Raw genomic sequence first — 7409 nt, 5'->3', positions numbered from 1 at the left:
AAACTTCTCGATCTGCTTGAATGGTCAGATTACATGGTATCTACTCAACATTAATTTGCCTACTAATCTTGATGATTTCATCCCCTTTTTCTTCTTACCTGTTAAATTTCTGATTTTAGCGATAAAAATTATTCTTTCTATTTGTTTTCATCTTTTTTTATGTGATGTTTTTGGATTTTTCTGAGTTTTTAATTTACAGATGCACATATACAAACACGTGTAGACCTGTATATATCTTCCATATGTTCGAGTTTTGATTCGATGCAAATAATATTTATTCGTGTATAACAATTCTTGTGGAAGCAGGCTCAACTTGTTCCACAAGCATTCTATGGATGAGAAGGAGACATTGTGGGTGCAATGATTTATCACACCCGGAAGGCTAGGAATTGAAAGATTTATGAGAACAGAAGTGTACATACCAATTTTGTTATAGCACAGATACAGAGAGAAACTAAACTTATATTAGAAATGTTACAACCAGTGAACAGAGCTCATAAGATCCAATGCTTGATACATAGACTTTAGTAATTAGTTTTGATTTCATAGCTGCAGTAGGCATACAAGATATAACTAGTGGTGTATTTGTTTGTTTTGGGTTTCTGTGAGCTTAGAGGCAGCAACACCCTTTCTGGAAAGTGGTTGTTGTCCTAAGTACTCATTAGGTTGTTAATGCTTTTGGTTGGTATGGTAATATATTAACAGTTCATTACAAAAAAAAAAAAAAAAAAATCCAAGAAGAAGAAGAAGAAGAAAAGGAAGAACGAGTCACATGACTAGCACATGGAAAGCACCATTTCGTTTATTCAAATTCCAATCAGAATCTTACCGAGACAATCTTCTTTTAAGATTCCAAGTATGATGCCAATAATTGTGAACGTTACATGTCAATAGAAATAAAGAATTAATATTCTCCTCTGAAACTTCTTGATTTGTTTGAATGGTCTTATAACATGGTATCTACTTAACATTCCTTTGCATCCTAATCCTGAATATCTCATCCCCTTTTCCCTTCTTAACTGTTAAAAGTTATTCTTTTTATTTATTTTTTTCATATTTTTTTTTCGTGTGTGTGAATATTTTTGGGTTTATTTGAGTTCTTAATATCTTTGGCATTACATTCTCCATTTTGATAAAATTACTTTTTTCACTTTCATGCTTTCTTGAATTTGCTAGTATTTTTTATGGGAACACTTTGTATGTGCAAATTGATGGCATTAGTCTTGAAGATTTTGCATCAATCAGACATAGGCAAGTTTAATTAGAAGAAGCCACATTAATCGTGTGTTTAACAAGTATAATGTAAATTTATGTAAAGTATTTGATGGAACATAACTTCAATTAAGATATCTTGGCAAGCTCATTTATGTGTTCTGCTTAATATTTACTTCCTGCGTCCATATTTACTTATTGATGTCTGACCTGACACACCATTAAGAAGCAATAAATAAAATGATAACTTTACCATATCACCTCTAATTATTACAAGTCGTCTAAATGTTGGTAAATCTTGTGCGATTATGTCACGACCCAACTAGGGGCCGTGACGAGTACCCGATACTTGTACTGAGCACCCCGTATCTATCATTTTACCTCTATTCCTTAGTGGGCCGTATGAACTATACCATATATTTTTTTTGTTACTGAACATTAACATTAGTAGCTATTTATAAACATAGGCTAATAAACTTTGTTAGCACGTTATACAGCGACGAGGACAATCCAAAGTACAAAACATCTAACTGTACATATCTGTCTACGAGCCTCTAAACAAAGTGCATATATACATAGGAAGGGCCGGGTTCTGCCGTGCCCGATTATATACACAAAAGTAGTACCAATAGGCTGAAGCTCCGGATCAACTGGAGCACTCTCAAGGAACAGCTGGTGAAGCTCCTAGGGATTAAACTCGTCTGTCTGTTGACCTGCGCGGCATGAAAGGCAGCGTCCGCAAGAAGGGACGTCAGTACGAATAATGTACCGAGTATGTAAGGCATAGAAACAGCATACTAAGCAACATTAAATATAAATAACAACATCATGGGCTCATAGAACGTGTGAGGAGGTAAGAAAGTAACCTGTACATAGGAATGCCTTTTTGGCCAGATACCATGCATGCTTGACTTTTCCGCCTCTAAATTTTCTTTTGTTTAAAAAAAAACATTTCTTTTTCATAGACATAGAAAATAGAACTCATATCCTGTCATGTCATATCATGTCATATCATATCGTGTCATATCGTGTCATATCATGTCATATCATATCATAGCGCCGAACAACGCCGGCTCGCCCACATAGCGCCGAAATACGTCGGCTCGCCCGTATATCCCGCGTCCGGGATGATATAACGCCAGCTGACCAGGTGGCAACGCGTCTATAGCGCAACATATATCCCTTCCCCTCATATCTCCCTCCCTCCCCCCATGTACATATACATATCATATACATATATCATATAAGCATGCCGGAGAGCCCAAGGAAAAATCATGTTCATCATAATCATCACAAAAATATTCTCATTAGAATAGTTACAATACTTATCGTTCGATAAACGAAACAATTAAGAAAATCCAGGAATAATGGGCCCACCTCGGGTCAAATGAGGTGGCGTACACGATTTACATACGTTACATTTCATGACGTCACTTGTGAGAGTTTTAAGGTAGTCGGGTCCTATTTGTGCAAGTTCTAGATGTTTAGGCAATTTTTCAACATTTCATACAATATTTAATTCAATTCTACTGAATGAAAAAGGGTCAACTTTAAACTCGGATTTCTAGGAATAGGATTGTCCCCGAGGCTCGTATCCACCCTATTGCCTAAGACATGCCAAAGAAGAAAGGGTGAAGCCTTACATACCTTTTCCGCTTCATACACGTCTCCAAAATCAAGTTTCAAATTCGCCAAAATCTACAATTTGGTCACAATTACCAAATGTTAATTGTAAGGCTTTAAGATTTCAATCTTAACCAATACTTGTCTACAAAAATTTGGGCAGCATCTCCCCTATAAATACAACATCCCCGAGATTTAACTCGGCTCAAATATCAACAACCATACCAACAACAATATCAAAACAACCCCCAACTATAACATAACGATGCCCGAAATTCTAACGAACACTTACAATACACCAAGCAGCCCATATACACTTCTTATACCTTATTTCATGCAATATTTTCAGCAAATTTCAGGGAAATACAACAGCAGCCACACGACACCACATCATCTACTCATATGCAAGAAAACCACATTATTATCTCTATAATCCTTACAACAACCCACAACAATTTTAACTCCAACTCTAACCATTGAATTCCTTCATTCTCCTCACATAATCTTTGATTATAACAACCAAAATATTAATTCAAATCAGTCCATCAATTTCAATTAAAACAGCCCCTAATCCATAAATATCAACAAAACAACAAACGAGTTTATAATGTTGTTTTCTCCGTTCTAATTCGTTAAAACTCTAAATAAACACTTTAATAAAATAAAATGAATCTTATAAATACCTTAGCAGCAGCTCCACCACGAAAATTCCATCCCCCAAGACCAATATTTAGCTCAAATTGAAGGCAACGCAACGTACGACGTTTTTCTCTTCATGAGCTTCGCGATTCGGGGCTTAGATTTTGGTCAAAATTGATTTTTCTCTAAATTTCTCCTCCCTTTCTCTCTCTAGAATGTTCTAAATGTTTATGGGTGTGTTTTGGTCTGAAATGTGGAGAGAAGACCGAAAATTTTCATTAAATGACAATAGAAATGGGCCTGACCCGATTTGAAGTCGGGTTGGGCCGAATTCACTGTTCATCTCGACCTTTCTGCCTTAAAATGTTCATATCTCCTTGTACCGACGTCACCTGGGAACCCACGACCTATGGTTGGAAATCTAATTCAATTATCTACAACTTCTATTTCTTGGTATTTTTCCAAATTCCAAACTTATAATACCGTTTTTGCCCCTAAAAGTCAGATCACCCGAAAACGTTTTCTTAAAAATATTCGTTTGGAAGACTTCCACTTTGATTTGGCCCAAGGGTCCTTCTTGAGTTGTGTTTAACTTCACATATGTGATTCATATGACTTTTCAGATGTCCCAAAAAAATCTCGATGTGTGGGCCCCACTTCAGCAAATAATCTGACGTTCAAAAATACAGGATATAACAGATTATACTTGGTATATTGTTGTTATTATTGTAAATGTTGGAAAATGAACTGAAAATGCATTTAGTGTTTAATAATAAGGAACAAAATAGGTATAATATGGTAAACAAATTTTTTAAACTAGACAAGAAAAAATCAATATCTATTTTTGGTATAATGAACAAGTAAAAGTAGACGGAGAAAATAACTTTTCCCCCAAAAAGACCAACTTAAAAAAAAAAACATGAAGAAAATGAAGAACACGTGATTAGCATGTGGTAAACACCTTCCGCTTTTTCCCAAATTCTAATAAGATTCTTATGCATTAAAAAGAAAAAAAGAAAAATTCTTACAATCTTCCTTGAAGATTCTAAATATGTTTCAATAAATAGTGGAAGTTATATATCAACAAAATCAAAGAAAAACTTAGGGATCTGCTTGGATGGTCTGATCACATGGCACTGAACAAACAAGCATTCCTTTGCCTCTTGACCGTGGTAATCTCTCCTTGTAATCTACAAATTACCAATTTTGTGATCAAAACTCTTCTTTTTCTTTGTTTTTTCTCTCCTTCTAATCTACAAATTTCCGATTTTTGTGATAAAAACTCTTCTTTTTCTTTGTTTTTTCGTCTTTTTTGTTGTGAATTTTTTAGGGTTTCTTTGGGTTTTTAGTATCTTGGATGTTATCTTCTCCATTTTGATGAAATTAGATTTTCATTTTCATTTCTTCTTGGGGTTTCTAGTACTTGTTTTGGAGGCACCTTGTATGTGCAATTTTTCTGGTCATGGCATTAGTCTTATGGTTTTGCATCAATCAAACATGGGAAAGTCCAAATTTTCTATGTTTTTCTCATTTCTGACTTTCTAGTTTTTCCATTTATGACATGTTTTAGCCCTTTAGGTCCAATGGTACGTTGTTTAACCATAGGACTTAGCATTTTTGATATCTTGGGTGTTACCTTCTCCATTTTGATGAAACTAGGTCTTAATTTTCATAAATTTTCATACTTTCTTGAGGCTTCTACTACTCTTTTTGGGGACACCTTGTATGGACAAATTTTCTGGTGGCAAGTTTAATTATAAGAAGCGCATAAATGTATGTTTAGTAAACACACTTCAAATATAGATAAAGTATTTGATGAAAAATAACTTCAATTAAGATGTCTCAGTGAAAAATTATTGGCAAGCCCATTTATGTGTTCAGCCTAACATTTAATTTTTTTAACAAAAATAACCACTAAAAAGGAAAGAAAAACAACAACAAGAAAAGGAAGAACGAGTCACGTGATTAGCGCATGGTAAGCACCGTTTCATTTATTCAAATTCCAATCAGATTCTTACCGAGACGTCTTCTTTCAAGATTCCAAGTACGATGCCAATAAATAGTGCACATTACATATCAATAGAAATAAAGAATGAATATTTTCCTTTGAAACTTCTCGATCTGCTTGAATGGTCCGATTACATGGTATCTACTCAGCATTACTTTTCCTAATAATCTTGATGATTTCATCCCTTTTTCCCTTCTTACCTTTTAAATTTCTGATTTTAGCGATAAAAATTATTATTTCTATTTGTTGTCATCTTTTTTTTTTGTGTGATTTTTTTGGGTTTTTTTTTTGAGTTTTTAATTTACAAGTGCACTTATACAAACATGTGAAATCTGTATATATCTTCGATATGTTCGAGTTTTGATTCGATGCAAATAATATTTATCCGTGCATACCAGTTCTTGTAGAAGCAGGCTCAAGTTGTTCCACAAGCATTATATGGATGAAAAGGAGACATTGGGGGTGCAATGATTTACTACACCTGGAAGGCTAGGAATTGGAAGATTTTCGAGAACAAAAATGTACATACCAATTTTGTTATAGCACAGATACAGAGGGAAACTAAACTTAGATTGGAAATGTTACAAACAGAGAGCTCATAAGATCCAATACTTTATACATAGACTTAGTATTTAGTTTTAATTTCATAGTTGTTGTAGGCATACAAGATGTAACTAGTGGTGTATTTGTTTGTTTTGGATTTCTGTGAGGCTTAGAGGCAGTAGCACCCTTCGTGGAAGGTGGTTGTTGTCCTAAGTACTCACTAGGTTGTAAATGTTTTTGGTTGGTATGGTAATATATTCAATAGTTTATTACAAAAAAAATATGGAGAAAAGGAAGAACGAGTCACGTGATTAGCACATGGTAAGCACCATTCCGTTTATTCAAATTCCAATCACATTCTTACCGAGACAATCTTCTTTTAAGATTTCAAGTACGATGCCAATAAATAATAACATTGCATGTCAATAGAAATAAAGAATGAATATTTCCCTCTTAAACTTCTTGATCTGTTTGAATGGTCCGATAACATGGTATCTACTCAACATTCCTTTGCATCTTAATCCTGATTATCTCATCCCTTTTTCCCTTCTTACCTGTTATATTTCTGATTTTAGCGATAAAAAATATTCTTTCTATTTATTTTCATCTTTTTTTTTTGTGTGTGTGTGAATTATTTTGGGTTTATTTGAGTTTTTAATATCTTTGGCGTTACATTGTCCATTTTGATAAAATTATTTTTTCACTTCCATGCTTTCTTGAATTTTGTAGTACTTTTTATGGGAACACTTTATATATGCAAATTGATGGCATTAGTCTTGAAGATTTTGCATCAATCAGACAGAAGCAAGTTTAATTAGAAGAAGCCACTTGCAAGTTTAATTAGAAGAAGCCACAATAATCGTGTGTTGAACAAGTATAATGTAAATTTAGGTAAAGTATTTGATGGAACATAACTTCAATTAAGATATATTGGCTAGCCCATTTATGTGCTCTGCTTAATATTTACTTCCTGCGTCCATATTTACTTGTCGATGTTTGACCTGACACACCATTAAGAAACAATAAATAAAATGTTAGTTTCACCATATCACCCCTAATTATTACAGGTTGTCTAAATGTTGGTAAATCTTGTGCGATTACACTAGGGATATTGTTGTAATTATTGTAAATGTTGGAAAATGAACTGAAAATGAATTTAGTATTTAATAATAAGGAACAAAATAGGTATAATATGGTAAATAAATTTTTAATTTTTTAAACTAGACAAGTTGTAACGATCCGTTTGGTCGTTATCGTGCTTCCGACCCATTTACCCCCGTTGATCCTTCCCTGAGCCCTATTAGTACGATTTTGACCCGCGGGGATGGGTGGCACGGTTCCTGAGGTAATCGAGCGAGTTTTATGATGACTTATGAGAAATAGA

At 34.1% G+C, this 7409-nt stretch overlaps 1 long non-coding RNA gene across 1 annotated transcript; it reads right to left on the bottom strand.

Moving 5' to 3' along the window:
- Positions 1-1655: 1655 nt before the first annotated feature.
- Positions 1656-3973, bottom strand: LOC132635862 (uncharacterized). Its single transcript, XR_009580784.1, has 3 exons — positions 3519-3973; positions 2860-2910; positions 1656-1925 (listed from the first exon to the last, which is right to left on the bottom strand). It is a non-coding gene; the product is annotated as an uncharacterized LOC132635862 (long non-coding RNA).
- Positions 3974-7409: the final 3436 nt, after the last annotated feature.

Source organism: Lycium barbarum, chromosome 4, assembly GCF_019175385.1.
Source record: "Lycium barbarum isolate Lr01 chromosome 4, ASM1917538v2, whole genome shotgun sequence".
Taxonomy (NCBI): domain Eukaryota; kingdom Viridiplantae; phylum Streptophyta; class Magnoliopsida; order Solanales; family Solanaceae; genus Lycium; species Lycium barbarum.
Note: the sequence above shows the minus strand (reverse complement) of the source record. Positions and strands in the feature narration are given on the sequence as shown.